The sequence below is a fragment of the Triturus cristatus genome, chromosome 11, assembly GCF_964204655.1.
Source record: "Triturus cristatus chromosome 11, aTriCri1.1, whole genome shotgun sequence".
In the NCBI taxonomy this organism is placed as follows: domain Eukaryota; kingdom Metazoa; phylum Chordata; class Amphibia; order Caudata; family Salamandridae; genus Triturus; species Triturus cristatus.
Window position 1 is genome coordinate 673,141,189 of NC_140594.1, and position 16,987 is coordinate 673,158,175.

A 16,987-nucleotide genomic window follows, 5' to 3' on the forward strand; every position below is an offset into this window, starting at 1 on the left:
ACTGCATTCCAATTGTTGGAGATGTAATGCTTCTGGATGTGATATTGTTCATATTCTTTGCACGTGTCCATTGGTTAAACATTATTGATCTTACATAGGTCAGACCTTACATAAGTCTATCTCACTGCATTTACCCCTTTCCACAGCTACTATTATAATACATGATTTCAGAAATGTTCCCACTCTTTCTAAACCACAATCTCGTTTCCTACATACCGAGCTTGCAACTGCTAAAATCTGAATATGAAGACAATGGAAATCTTCCACTCCACCATCTCAAGAGTGCTGGTTATCTGCTTTGATTCGAAATGCTTCGCATGAAAGGATTATATATAATATTCAAGATCAACTAGAGATATTTTCACAGATATGGAATCCTTTTTTACTTTCTTAACATATTTGTATTCGTTATCATTTAGTTTTTAAATCTTGATTGTATCTGCTTTTTCATTCTTTCCTTTATATATTGCTATATATATTTATTGTCCTAGATAGCATAATATTAAATATTGTTCTATATATGGATTTACTTTTTAATTTCTATCATATGATCCTTACCCTCATTACTTGTATTTGAGTTTTCTTGTTTTTGTTTCATGATTCTGAAATGCTAATAAAAAATGTCAACACAAAAAAAAAAAGCTACGGCCCGTGATTTTATCATTAGGTCTCGCCTGACCCAGCACGCATGCGCTACTCTGCGAGACATTTAGTAAGGGCTTTAAACTTTGGAACACACGCTTGTGCGCGTGCTTTTGTTTTCTTCACCCGCTGTTGGCCTTTGCATGCGTCTTTCTAAGAAAGACAGCACTCAATTGGCCTAAGGCGGGTGCATGTCCCGCCTTCTCTCAGCCCTGGCCTAGGGTCCGCAGGAGTGAGCGCGGCTTTCCTCCCTCGTCATGGCTCATTAAGCACAGCGCGCACTTTCAGCTCCAAACGCTTTCACTTTCACATACCGCGCTTGTTTTATTAATTTATTTACTAGAGCGCCGTAATGCCTTTCCGCACAGAACACCCCTCCCACCTCCCAAGCATCAACCAGAGCGATTCAGTGGCCTATTTCTTTTCTTTGTGAGCCACTCTCACTGCAGGCACAACAACTTTTTTTTTATTAATGGAGCATTGCGCTTTAAATTTTAAATGCAGTACTGGGCTGTACAGAGCCCTCATTGCTGTGCGTGCATTACATGAAGGGATATTTGTTGTTGTGTAGTGTGCAGTACTGGGCTGTACAGAGCCCTCATTGCTGTGCATGCGCTACATGAACGGATATTTGTTTGTTGTGTAGTGTACAGTACTGGGCTGTACAGAGCCCTCATTGCTGTGCATGCGCTACATGAACGGATTAAAGAGGCTCTTGCTCTACAAGGTCTGCTGGCTGTTTGTTTTGCAAATTCATGCAGCGCAAACTGAACTCAAGAGTAGTAGAGACCTTTACAGGACACCCAGTTACATTACACAAGAGCACATTCACACAGGAACACATTGCCTTTTAGAAGGCACGGGAGATTAATTTATTTGCCCAGAATCACACATTGGTAAGCCAACGCCGTGACTCGAACAACACCAGCTTCCGCATGCGATCATAATGCGTGATTAATCAATTAATCACACGTGATCATCATGCATGATTAATCGATTAATTTCCCCATGGTCCATCTGTTTACCAAAAACGGGGTGCTAAGGAAGATTCACATGCGCTATAAGAAGGGACCACCCTGCTAAATCTGTTTTGTATTCTATCTACTTGCCGTTTTTTGTATCTAATATTCGGCCTCTTTGTGCTCTCCTATGTGCCCCCTTCGAGATCCTCCTCTCCATCCGCATTCTACCAGCACCCTCCTACCCAATAGTCATCCACCACCATGTCCAACACCACCACCACATCCACCACCATCACCATGTCCACCACCACCACCACATCCAATACCACCACCACCATGTCCACCACGTCCACCATGTCCACCACCACCACCACGTCCACCACCATGTCCACCACCACATCCACCACCCCCACCACCCATCCACCACCACATCCACCACCATGTCCACCACCACATCCACCACCACCACATCCACCACCACATCCACCACCAACACGTCCTCCACCACCACCACCACGTCCACCACCATCACCACATCCACTACCACCACCACGTCCTCCACCACCACGTCCACCACCACCACCATGTCCACCACCACACCAACGTCCACCACATCCACCACCACGTCCACCAGCACCACGGCCACCACATCCACCACCACCACATCCACCACCATGTCCTCCACCACCACCTCCACCACTACCATGTCCTCCACCACCACCACCACGTCCACCACCACCACCTCCACCACCACCACCACATCCACCACCACCACATCCACCACCACGTCCACCACCACCATGTCCATCACCACCACATCCACCTCCACCGCCACATCCACCACCACTACATCCACCACCATGTCCACTACCACCACGTCCACCACCACCACCTCCACCACCACATACACCACCACCATGTGCACCACCACCACATCCACCACCACCATGTCCATCACCACCATGTCCACCACCACCACCATGTCCACTACCACATCCACCACCACCACCATGTCCACCACCACCACATCCACCACCACCACATCCACTACCACCACGTCCACCACCACCACATCCACCACCACCACATCCACAACCCCCACCACGTCCACCACCACATCCACCACCACCACGTCCACCACTACCACGTCCACCACCACCACAACGTCCACCCCCAACTCCAACACCACCACATCCATCATCACGTCCACCTCCACCACCACGTTCACGTCCACCACCACCACCACGTCCACCACCACATCCACCACCACCACGTCCACCACCACCATGTCCACCACCACCACCACATTCATCACCACCACATCCACCACCACCACGTCCACCACCACCATGTCCACCACCACCACATCCACCATGCTGTCCACCACATCCACCACCACCACCACCACATCCACCACCACCACCATGTCCACCACCACCACGTCCACCACCACCTCCACGTCCACCACCACCACATCCACCACCACCACCACCACATCCACCACCACTTCCACCACCATGACCACCACGTCCACCACCACCATATCCACCACCACCATGTTCACCACCACATCCACCACCAACATGTCCACCACCAACACGTCCACCACCATGTCCACCATCACCATGTCCACCACCACCACATCCACCACCACGTCCACCACCAGCATGTCCACCACCACGTCCACCACCATGTCCACCACCACCAACACCACCACGTCCACCACCACCACATCCACCACCATGTCCACCATGTCCTCCACCACCACGTCCACCACCACCACATCCACCACCACCACATCCACCACTGCCATATCCACCATCACCACCACGTCCACCACCAAGTCCACCACCATGTCCACCACCACCACGTCCACCACCACCACGTCCACCACCACCATGTCACCACCACCACCACCATGTCCACCACCACCACATCCACTACCACCACCACGTCCACCACCACCACCACATCCCCCACCACCACCTGTGACAGGTAAAGTGTCACTGGGTGGCAGGGGAAATAGGAGTGTCAACCCCGGCTGTACATGGGACTTTTAAGGATGCATTGGGTATGAGAAGACTGCAATAGGGGCTAGAAGTATTACACTAGACCCAAGATACATTTTGAAGAGGCGCAATGCCACAGGGGCTCCTGTAAAAGCACTCGCAGCATCTCTACCTCACAGTGGCATACCTGCACGAGTCACTCACTCAAAATAAGCATTGGCATAGCCAATAGGTCTCCCCTTTGGGACCTTATAAGTGTTTAGCCATGCAATGCTCGATGTTGTTGCACTATGGATATTGTGCTGGATAACTAAACACTTATAAGGTCCCAAAGGCGAGACCTAATGGCTATGCCAATGCTTGTTAATTATGTCTCCAAAATATGACATACTGCCCTTAAGACAGCCATAGAGCTCTTTTCACAGATAAAGAGATTGGAACATTCCTACTATGCTGCCAGGTTGCTTGGCTGAACTTATTGCAACTAAGCTTAAATTCAATAAGGGCTCCACTCATAATGCTTCTTTCTACTTGCTCAAATCCACTGCCAAATTTTATGGTGGCCAAAATAAGTCTGGAAAGTTGTTGGCGAATTATCTTAAAGTTAGAAAACATCAATTCTACATCGAGTCGATAATTGATGAACGGCAACAACCCAAATATAAAGATTCTGAGAATTTGCAAGAATTTTATAATTTTTATGAATCCCTCTACAATTCTAAAACTGCACCCACAGACACTGCCATTTCCGACTACCTTTCTTCCATTGACAGATCATTTGATGTCCACTCAAACTTTGACTTATTGGAACTTGATATTTCATTAAAAGAATTACGCCCTGCATTACACACGCTTAAAAAAGATAAAGCCCCATGCCCCAATGGTTTTACAGTCGAACTCTTCTTACATTTTTTCCAGCTACTCCTTCCTAAATTACACACACTTCTACTCTCTTTTTCGCAAGCAGGCACTTCCTCTGGCTCCTTCTTGGATGCTCTCATATCTCTTATACCTAAAGATGATAAGGACCCTCATTTCTGTAAAAACTACAGACCTTTTTCATTGGTGAATATAGATTATAAGATTTTTTCAAAGTCCTTAGCTCTCAGACTAGAATCGCTTCTCCCTGAATTATTAGGTAGGGAACAATCCGGCTTCGTAAAGGGCCGGTACCTGACAGATATACACGTCTATTTTTTTATATACTCTCTAAATCATCTCATATTTCCGAACCTCTAGCAGCAATCGCTTTGGATGCCGAAAAGGCATTTGATAGAGTTTATTAGCCTTTTATTTTTTCAACACTTAAATGGTTTGGTTTTGGCCCTAAAATTATTAATCTAATTTCTTTTCTATATTCCTCCCCTAAGGCGGCAATTTTTGCAAACGGTCTTACCTCCTCATATTTTATCTTGGGAAGAGGTGTTCGACAAAGTTGTCCCCTATCCCCCTTTTTGTTAAATTTAGCTCTAGAACCTTTTCTCTCTAAAATTCACCAAAACCCCGCTATTTTTGAATTTGCCTCTGGAGATACCCACATAAAGTTAACTGCATATGCAGATGACATTGGTATTTCTCTAATAGAAAAAAGCAGAATGTGCGCACTCAGTGTTCAACAGGTAGACAGTTTGAAAAATAGTGATTGGTGCAGACGAGTATATCCCCCCGATTTGGGAATTCAATTCAAGTAAAGTAAGCACAGTCCTGAGAAGGAAGTGTCACTCGTGTTGCACTCGTTGGGAGAAAATAGATTCTCTTTATCCATGAAACTGATTACACAAAAGAAGTTGTCCAAGGTCAATTTGATTTATTGAACCTGTTCTTCAAATGATAATATAGAATTGTAATCATTCTTATAAAATCAACTCGTTATCCGGATGCCCAATGCATTTCGGGCTGTTCAAGCCCTTCATCAGGGGCGACACTCTGGAGGAAAAAGGGGGCAGGACTCAGTATGCTCTACATGGTTACCCAATCAAACTCAAAGTGACAGCAACATGCAACAGTCAGAATGTCATTTACTTATTGAAATGCCCATGTGGCCTGGTCTACGTGGGCAAAACAGAGAGGAAGATTCGTATACGAATCAATGAACACAAAAGCAACATACGAACCCGACAGGCCAAATCCCCAATTGCCACTCATTTTCATCAACATCAACACAATATTTGTCAACTACGTTTCCTCATCCTTGAACAAATCCCTCATGTGAAAGGACGAGATAACAGCAAATTCCTCTTACAAAGAGAAATCTTCTGGATTCATAAACTCAATTCCATTCAGCCTGGCCTAAAGATTGGATACAATAAAAATGATGTTATCCCTGATTATTCTTTTTACTGTTTTCAATATTCCCGTCGCCATACCTCAGAAATTTTTAACGAAGATGAATTCCCTACTGATACCCTTTCTTTGGAGTAACAAGAAGGCCCGCATGTCCTTATCAAAACTCACTTGTCCTAAACTAGAAGGAGGTGTTCATTTTCCTGACTTTCCAACTTACCACAACGCTTTCCGTTTACGACAAACATCTCATTGGTTAATTGGTTCTACATTGCACTCTCCTTTATGGCATAAACTTGAACTCTGGTTTCATACCCCCTTTCCTTTTCAAGAGTACCTATCATTTACTCGAAAACCCCAGAAACGTTCTACTCCTGTTGTTCAGCACACTTATAAGATACTGGACCCATTCTTGTTAGGTGACTCCATTGCCAACGATTCACTTTTACAGTCTACTATTTGTCATAACAAACGCATATTGATCAATGGCAAGCCTATTTGCTGGAAATCATGGTTACAGAAGTGTCTTATCTGGGATCACCAACCTCTTCAGAACGATGTACTCATATCTTTTCATCAGGCTCAAGCTATTTTTGATTTCCCTATCTCATTTTATACTAAATATCAGTCGCTTCATAATGCTCTAACTCTAGCCCTTGACCGAACTGTCTGCACTCCTACCTTATATAGCACTCATACCAATATCTCCTGTGACTTTCTCAGCACGTGTCCTAAAGCGTCAAACATATATGCTTGTCTGCATAACTCCAATTCTCCTAGAGACCAAACTAAAGTGGAGCTGGATTGGGAATGTGATTTAGCTGTAAACTGGCCCATCTCTCTATGGAACAAAATTTGGCTCAAGATACGAAAATCCTCTAGGGTGGCTAATACCACACAAACACTCTTTTTTATCTATAACGGATTACTCCTTCCCCCCACATTTCTACATAGGATAAAGGCCAATGTATCTAATGCCTGTTGGTCATGCTCTTCCATAAATGCTGATTTTCAACAAATGCATTTTACCTGCGCTTATGTACATGATTTGTGGACATGCGTTTGGAAGCAAATTACCTCAATTTTAAATTTTACGATACCCCTCTCATCTCCAATATTTTTTTGGTTTCCCTCTCTGATGATTGGTCTCACTCTCATGTAAATATGCAAATTTTGGACTTACTTTTGGGAGTAGTTCTTCAGCAGATTACCAAGCATTGGAAATCCTTGTCTGATTTGTCATTCCAGGCTTGGTGGTATGCAGTCTGCCACAACCATAGATTAGATACTGTTTATGTATATCCTATGTCCCTTGCAGTGAAACGTTTGCACCTATGCATCATGCTACGCTTTCACATGCTCGTGCCTGCTACACACAAGAAGTTGTAAAACCTCCTTGACATTTTGTTTTTTCTGCTTTAGCACTGTTTAATTACATTAATAGCAATGTATTGTTGTATTTTTACTATGTAACCAGACTGGTCTTCACAATTTTAAATTTTTCCCTTTTTTTTCTTCCTCTTATTGATGATGTGGCCGTACATGTATGTGTCACCATACATTTTCATGTTGCATTGTACTTATATATTTTGCTGTATTTTCCCCTCCCTTCTTTTACTTCAATAAACTTTATTTTTTCAAACTTAAAAAGAATGTTAGCAAAAATATTCTGTGACTGTTAAAACCTTTCAGTTCTAGGCGCTCCTGCTGACGGCATCAATGTATTCTCTAGTTCATTCGTGTTCACTAAGGGTGGCAGTTTTCCTGCAAGGGAAGTAAAAGCAGAGGCATGAGAACGAGGAAGAAAGTTGCACCAAGAAGAAAAGCACCAGATATAGACTGAACAACAACATACTGCAGGAAGCAAATGTGAAAATACATGTGTACAGGTACTTTAATACACAGACACGCCATGCTTGGCCACACCCAGTTCATAAAGCAGCAAAGGTAACTCCTCCAGTAACACTGGTACCAAAGCCAGAGATGAGGAACTGCGCAAGTTGTAAAGTAACTGCAGAAAAAGCGAATGCGGCCCCCAGGGGAAGTGAGGTCGACAGACCAGTCTTCCCCTGGGGTGTTCGCGCGATATTAGGACAGGGAATTAGAGGTTAGGTAGGGGGTGGGGTCTAGGCTAGTTAATAAAGGGGGCTGGAGAGGAAGTTCTTTCTCTTCCTGTCCCCAGCGCCCCAGGGTGGGTTAGGAGTTGTGCTTTGGCCACCCGCCCACCCTACAATTTTGGTGGAAGGAACGGGTGTAGGTTATGAAGCGTGCCAGTTTAGGACAGTTTGAGAGTGTGTGTGGCGGTACTTGGGAGGGGGGGAGTCCATGACGGGCATACTCACCCTTCCGGGGAGGGGGATACAGGTGCAAGGTGGGGGTGCATCATGCAGGAGTGCGATGGATGGAGATGATGGAGGAGGTTGGAAGAGAAGTGATGAAGCGAATGGGATAAGTGAGGAGGTTGCTGTGTGATGCAGGAGTGAGTATTTGGAGTATGGGAGCGAATGGAAGGATGAGAGATATGACGTTGGGGATTGTTGGGGGGTTTGATTGATGTTGTGTTATGTTGTTCAACCCTGTCCTAATAAATGGCCTTTTACACTAACTAATTGCGTGGAGTGGTTATACGTGATGTGAAGGGAGAAATGAAAGATTCATATCTACGCGAGTGGCTTGTCTGTAGTGCATACTGCAGGCACAAGGTGGCGCCATTATTCACTGTATTCTCTAAATGGGGAGCACGAAATGTTTTATGTATGGAGTAATTGGGTCAGTTACAAAATATGCATGTCCCGATTTGCCATGAGTTGAGTGTATGGATCTCGCTTGCTTGCCAATAGACAGCTAACAGACACCCAAAGATATATACACCAGAAGCTAAAAATGAGTCGTTAATGTACCCAGTCAATGATGCCCTAAATGGGTATACCATTCTCGCTTGAAAGTCCTGAAGAAAATGACATGGATTTCATTTGTTGATGATTGTGTTTTCCTGCACAACGCGGAATAATGAAGGGCCGTTTGAACACCAAGTCACAACAAATCATGTACTTTACAGTGAGAATTTCAAATAAATTAGAACAATTGAGAAGTTACTGGAAATGTTGTGAGACCGAAAAAATATTTAAATACCTTCATGGGGGGTCAAGTAAGTCTGATGATCCGCATAGATGCTGAAATGTTGTGCCCCGACAATCATAATCCTCATCAAACTCTTCTAAACTAGCAACCCTCTAAACCTTAAAATATCACAATCCTAAATTAGAGTCACGTCTCTATGTGGGATTATACATAAATCCTTTCATCCGGACGGCCATGACTGCGGGGGTGTATTTTCTATCTTTATCCATTACAGCCCTCAAAGGAAGAGTCTCACATTCGGCAGATACTAATGTGAGACCTATAGCTCCTTATAGTGAATTGTTTATCAGGTTTAACATCATTCCTAATACTCTTTTATCTGCACCATTAGTCCAACTGTTTCTAATTAGTTGTAATGTTGAAGGCAAATCAGTGTGTCAAGATATTGTTATTTGTGTTGGCGATGGGATTCCCCTACCTCTGTCTCCCCACAGCCCGCACCTCTCCTTGCCTCTCATGAAAAGTGGGTGGGTGGTGGAAGTCCCATTGTATTGCTTTTTGGTTCTTTATTATTTACCCTCTTCTGCCTTTTCCTTGTTCTCCTCCTATGGCAGTGAACCTTCTCTCAACCCCTTAATATGGCTCTGCTACACCCAAGAACACAAGGTACTTCAGGCCCCATCAAAAAACCCTATGGGCTCAGACATAATTGGATAATTTGAATTTCCAATTTCCATCTTTCACCTAATCACCGATCAATAAACCCTCATGTTATAAGGTCTTGTCTTAAAATACTGTAACTAAATAGGAAAGGGCTAAACCGCCCTGTGAAAATGAGGAACGTGTTCGAATATGTCCACAAACTGAAGAATAATATTCTATTTCTTCAAAAAACCAAAATTAGTTACAGCGAAGTGAAAAAAAACCATTCTCACTAAATCGATTTCAGGCTGGTCAGTTCCTATTGGGTCCAAACTAATGTGGCATTGTGCGCAAAATAACGATGGACCATCATGCCGCCCGAATAATTACCAGTGGTTGAGATTCATTCAAGCATTCCACCCAACACTTTTTTACACTCTTTACTGCGATGCTCTTAGTGCGATCGCGATGTTCAGACATGGTGAGTTCATGAGAAAAGAGATGCACACGTTGTCGTCCATACTTAATCAATATTCTTCAACCGTAATGATTTATCGGCGTGCAAAAACCTGCGGAATCAGAAAAGGGGTTCCTTGTGGTAAAATTGTTAACGTCACAGCGCACTGAGACGAAGCGTGAAGCAGGTTTTTGCACACCGACAAATCATTACGGTTGAAGAATATTGATTAAGTATGGATGACAACGTGTGCATCTCTTTTCTCATGAACTCATCAGTTTGACTTTTTCGTCTCGCAATGAGATTGCACCTAGGATTAATAAAGTGAAAAATTAAGACACGAGGATTACCGAAAGAACTAGTTCAAAATTTAACAGGCGATAAGCACAGATATTGGGCTCCCTTCCATGTTGGAGTACGAGGAAGTGAGAAGTACCTAATCAAGGGACTGTTCTTTTAAAATAGACAGAAATGGACTTATTAATAACAATTTAAAAAGCTTAAAATATATGGTGATTTACAGAGTAAAAGAATGATAATGGAAACGATTACAAAGCATTGTGGGAATTGCAGGTACAAATGCGAGTGAGCAACTTTATTTTTTAAGAGTCCTTCGTTAATGTCAGTGGTAGAATTTTCTAGGTACACACATGTTGTGAATTAGAGGCTGGAGTACGGGCGTGAACATAAAAGTGAAAGTTTGTTCAGTTTATAAAGGTTTCGTTATGCGTCAGTAGTGCTCTGGCACACGGAGAAGGAAAGAAGGTTTTATTATAACAAACGCAGGACTCACATGTCATGGTAAGCGCACAATGGTTTACGTTTGCATTTACGTTTTTGTTAAAAAATGTTGCATGGAGCAGTATAAACCGGGGTAAATGGATTGAGAAACCTTCGAGTTGAGTATAAGTGATGAAACGAAATAGAGCACGAAAATGTACCTGAATGCGCAGCGCTGTGTAAACTGGTTTTATAAAACGTTGCTAGATTGTCAATGAAGTTCACTGTTTTGAATATGGTTTTATAATGATGCATTTTTGTATTTATAGATGCCCCTGATGAAGGGAAGTGATTTCCCGAAATGCATTGGGTTGTTTTATTAAAATCATGGCAAGTGGAACCCTACATGGATTTCTGTGCTTTAATGGAATAACTACGCTTACAAGATTGAGTAAAATGAATTGATAATGAACGAAGAGTAAATGGATTAAAAAGCATGATTAAACAAGGATTAAACTAGAGTACATTTTAAGAAATTGATACATTGGACTCAAACCATGAGCGCGGCAGTGCAGCCTGGCGGAATCAGAAAAGGGGTTCCTTGTGGTAAAAAAGATGTTCAGACATGGGTCAGGTGCTCACAGTGCCACTGAAACCAAGTTGAGCCCAACTGGAGGGCCCCAATCAGGTTTGCTTCTGCCCCTGTACAGGGAGGGCCCTGCCTGGCAAGTTAGGCTGGCTGGAGCAGGGTGAGATTTGTATACTTCAGTACTAAATAGTAAACGCTAAATTTAATATTTAAAAAAGCGTGGCTCAGGCAAGAGAGGGTCTCCATATACCTTCAAAGAAATGTATGCTCCCTTTTATTTAAACAATAAATGAATCAGTCATTATTGAATAATCTGCTGCCTCGCTTAGGAAAATCACATCTAATAAATGTAATGAAGCCAAAAGATATGAACCTAAGTAACCCATAGATAGGTTGGAAATCACTAAACTGAGTATCTCAACACCTACCGCAGAGCTCAAGTTCCCGATGGCTATCCCATAGCCTTCTATGCATTTTTAAGAATTCAGCAATCAACCCCTTGCAAGACTTAATTCAGCACCATGTGCATGTATGCTCCTTTTGTGGTGCAGCTGAAGCCACAGTAGTATTCATCCCCAAAGAGGAAAAAGACCTTACTTAAATCAAAAACTACAGACCAACCCTGCTTATAAACTCAGAGGCTAAAATCAGTGCCACAATTATGCCCAAAAGATCGGAAAAAGTGATCTCTAGATTAATTGATCCCTCATAATCTGGATTTGTAAAATTCTGCATGGCTATTGACAGCACTATGCTATTCTGTCATGTACCTGAAAGGGCCCTCTCTATAAACAAACAAGTGGACGCTGCCACTTTTGACATGAAAAGGCCTTCAACATACATGAAAGAGACCCTCAGACACTTTGATCTAGGGACTCTCTTCAGGAAAATGGGGATGGCTGTCTACGATTGCTCCCACGCAAAATTTATGGTGAGTCGTACTTTCTCAGAACCATTAAATTGAGGCCAGGGCGCACGCTAAGATTGCCCTTTATCCCCCTTTCTTAATTCTCTTTGCCCTTGACCCCCTTTTATAATATATCAACAGTTACAAGAATATAACCAGAATCAGATTTAAATCCCATACTCTTAAACCTACACTGTACCTGGATATCTTAGTATATATCACTGCGGCTGATAAATGAATATTAAGTGTGTTAGATGCACACTGGAAAATGCTGAAACACCTTACTACTGACTACATATAGAGAAGACTCAGCTTCTCCTACTTAATACTTTATGTACCTCCAACTCACTGAAAGGTTTAGGATTACAAGGGCAGCATACATTTGTTAGGTATTTCGGTTTATCGTTCTCACGAGATCTGGTTTATTCAGTTAAACAAAATGAATCCAATATTAGATCAAATAAGCAACACTGAGTTGTCCATAAGTATATCCTGGTGAGGTCGACTAGAATTTGTGAAAAGGATGATCATGCCACTAGTCAGCTTTTTGTCAAGTCTGATTCCCATCAGACCTTCTGAATTATCTTCATTGGATAAGGTGTGTTTCTCTTCTTTTGCGTGAAAACACGAGGATTTAAAAAAAAAAGTTATTCTTGGGCTACCGTTTGGGTGGCTTCCAGATCCCCAACTGGCTAATTTCCATTTCTGGGGAAAAAGAGTGCCCTTATGTTTATTACACCCCCTTTCTAATAAATCTGCATGGTTAGCTATCGAAAAGCAACTAACACATCCGTTGCACATTGCGACAACACTCACACCAAAACTATTGCACACTTCTCACTCTAGAAATGTCTTGAGTCATACAGCACCCTCCATTCTCCTTTTGGGAAGAAGAGTGGATAAACTCATAGCTAAATCAAATTGGCTAGCACTATGGCAGAGTAAGTGAATAAAATAAATAACAACCACTCCATTGGAAATCTTGAGTGCAGAAAGGCATCATACGTACAAAAGACCTAGAAACTATGGCTAGACCCCACACTGTTCAAGAGCTATGAAAGAAATACAACCCTAAACGTTGAATTTTGTAATTGTTTACAGCTAAAAGCCAGAATATCCGGGCTGTGGAAACGTAAACATTGGGGTCTTCCCAACATGCTAATGAAACTAAACAAATCTGGACATCTTGCCTCCAAAATATATAAAATTATGACCTAGTTATAGTCTGGAACCCTCACCAAGCGATGCCTAAATAAACATTATGAAGTTCCATACACAAACACAGAAAATAACATGTGTAGCATAGACTTAATGTCAAAGTCAAGGTCAAAGACAAAAGATACTTTATTCGACAAATCAATGCCATAACAGTAAACATGTGAGAGGAAACGTTTCGTCAAAAAACATTGCTTTAAAAACAGTAATGAAAATTTTGTGAACCAAAAGATAGAGTTAGGGTTATCAGGTAGAGCAGAGGGTTTCATGTAAAGTGCATAGTGCCAAATTCACATTACAATAAGCAATAAGAAAACAGGTTCAAGGTCCATGACTGGAGCAGATGATAACATATAAAATATCAAGTACTAACAGGTGAAGAACAAAATACTACATTCACAATATCATAAGCAATTAGACAAATATTAATATTTAAAAAGTGAATTTTGATGCTCACAGTATAATAAACAATACAAGTTAAGACTACTAAATAGAACAGGGGGTATCCAATGACGTGCAAAATGCTAGAATATAAAGTGCAACGTGCTAAATTTACAGTTTAAATAACAGTAAACATTCGAATAATCATAGTTACATAAAAAATTATGATTTGATAATAATTATTAAAATAACAGTTTTTTTCTGCATCTCATGACTCCTGTTAAAAAACTTGCAACTCCAAAACAGACCATAGGCGAAGATAGCATTTGGAGGTATAGCAAATCGGGCCTAACTTGGGAAAAGCGACAATCTTTAAGAAGAGGAAGTATAAATCTTTTACGTAGCTGAACATAAAAATCACAGAAAAAGATAAAATGTAAAGTATCTTGTTCTGAAAAATCGTCACAAGGGCAAGGTTTACGAGTACCTTGTTTTGCAAAACCTTGTGGGACAGCTAAAGACCAAGGGATCAAATGTAATCGAAATCTTGTTAGCACAAAACAATGAAAAGCATTATTTACAATAAGTAAATATGGTTGGACTTGGTTATACAAAGGTAATGTGATGTATCTTCTAACCATTGGTTTTATTAGCTCTTTTTCCTCCCTAAGGCCCTGTTGATTCTCCAAAAACTGTGATTTAATGGCTCTAATTTTAGATTTGCCCATCGGTTTCTGCATATTATATAAATCTGGGCAACCTAGCCATTTAGTCAGGTCCATTATATACTTCAACCATGGGATATGCAAGGCTCTGTCCAAAGCTATACAGTCCATGATTATCAATTGGTTTAAGTTTGTGCTAGGACTAGCCCAAACTCTAAGCCAACGTAGCAAGGGGACTATCGCTATCTCGTCCTCAATATACCCCACCCCAACCTCTTCATGTAAAATAAACGCCGGGGTGGTGGAAGGTACCGCCAATAGTTTGCGTAAAAACTTATCTTCGGCTCTTTGAATCTCTTTACCTTCCTTTTAGCCCCAAATATCACAACCATAGGAAGCCATAGGGATACACTTTTCTTTATAAACTTTCAACAGGGTGGGTAAAGGTTTAGTTCCTAGTCTCTTGGCAAGGTTTAGGGTAGCCCCCGTTGCTCTCGCCAAGATGTTCTTTTTTTGTATTATTTGTGCTCCCCACGACCCGCATTCATCAAAGAGTACCCCCAAATATGGAAAAGTTGGGACTTTGGTTAGTTCAACCCCCTTACAATAAAATTTGGACTTCGGGGGTTTTCGGGAACCAATAGACATTACGTGTGACTTCCTAAAATTTGTTGATAGATCTAAAGAATCCATAAAAACTATAAAACCATCTAGTAATCTTTGGAGCCCCACAGCTGTTTTTGCAAGTAAAATCGTATCATCTGCATATAACAATGCAGGGATTTTCTTGTCACCAACCCTAGGGATGTCTATACAGCTAGTTGTTAAAAAATCCCCCAGCTTGTTTATGTAAAGAGTAAAAAGGAGGGGGGCCAGTATACATCCCTGAAGTACCCCCCTCTTTACATCCCAAGGGCTTGTCAAGTCACCATTTTTATTATATCTGACTGCGGCCGTGTTTTTTTCATGAATATTAAATAAAAAAGCCACTAGCTGGGGTTCAAGGCCCATATCCCTTAAATTAGCCATAGTTTGGACCTATTTACACAATCAAACGCTTGTGTCAGATCCATAAAAGCCAAATGTAGTATACTTTCCTATGACTAAATGTAAATTAAGGCATTGGTCCAGGGTCTCTTTGCCTGCCCTAAAGCCATATTGTAGATCGGAAATAACATTTAAAGGGTCTAACCAAGTCGTCAGGTGCTCTAAAATGACTTTGCCCATAATTATAGCAGCAGAGTCTAAAAGAGAGATCGGCCTATAACATATAGGGTCGTCTTGTGCACCTTTTTTAAAAGTAGGCACAATGACTGCCTCTCCCCAGGATAACGGAAGACTTTGTGAACACGCCGGGTTAAAAACATGTGCTAAAATTCTCGACCAAACACTAGAGTCAGCCTTAAACAGATCTGCTGGTACCCCATTGGGGCCCGGAGCCTTTCCCACAGCTGTAGATAAAATTGCATTATAAACTTCCTCTGAACTAAAAATAAGCCCTGCACTAATGTGCTCAACCTCCACGGCCTCTGTAATTTCTTCTATACTAACATTGTTATAAATAAGCCAAAGTGCTGAACCCATTGGTCAGCTGGAATTAAACACTCTTTATTTAAATTTTGAGAATCAGAGAGGAAAGGGCTATTGACTACTGACCAGAAATTTGCACTATCTTTCAGTAAACTTGCTTCGCTCAGGGCTTCCCACGCCTGCTCTTTTAACTGATTCTTTCTATTTTGAGTAGCCAATTTATAAGTCATCCTTTTAGCTCTAATTTCTGCTGCATCTCTGGGGATACGTTTAATGGCCTGTAGGAGCTCCCTATGAGTTTTAGAACAAGTACTATCAAACCATCTTTCGGCCTTCGAACAGCTGACCTTACTCACAACGGTAAGGTCAGCGGAAATATGTTTTGTTAGTGTTTCGAAGGCTTCTAGAGTGGTATAACCGTACGTGGATGGATCTAGGCAGAGTTGGATTTCAGAGGCACAAGAAGTATAAAGGTTTTCAAGGAAGCTATCTGGGGTAATCCTTACCCATTTTAGCCTGCGATTTTGATCTTTAGTTGTAATGTCTTTATTTATAAAATGAGTAGTTATCCCCTCTAATTCAATCACGGAAAGTGAAATTGTAAGTATAAGGGTATTATGGTCGCTGTAACATGAACAAGAAACTGTCAAATCCACAATATTTGAGGTCAGTGGTGCAGTCAAAAAGATATAATCAATGGTACTAGAACTTCCGTTCCCTGTATAGGTTGGTACTGACTCCAAACTGCTTGTTTGCTAAGAACAGAGTAAATTATAGGTTGAAAGAGTGTTTTCCGGGGGCGTGGTCTGGCCACGCAGGAAGATGGCCGCCTGACGAGTGAGCTCCGTCACGGGATGGACCCTTAACGGATATTTCCTACCTCACAGCGGCTTTGGAGTCTTCT

At 42.1% G+C, this 16,987-nt stretch overlaps 1 long non-coding RNA gene across 2 annotated transcripts in view; it reads left to right on the forward strand.

Moving 5' to 3' along the window:
- The first annotated feature begins 10,784 nt into the window (after nt 1–10,784).
- The window catches only part of LOC146785306 (uncharacterized), a 166,064-nt gene continuing 159,861 nt past the window's right edge, over nt 10,785–16,987 (forward strand). For both annotated transcript variants that reach the window (XR_014970956.1, XR_014970955.1), the window contains exon 1: nt 10,785–10,877. This is a non-coding gene — a long non-coding RNA (uncharacterized LOC146785306). The remainder of the gene's footprint in view (nt 10,878–16,987) is intronic.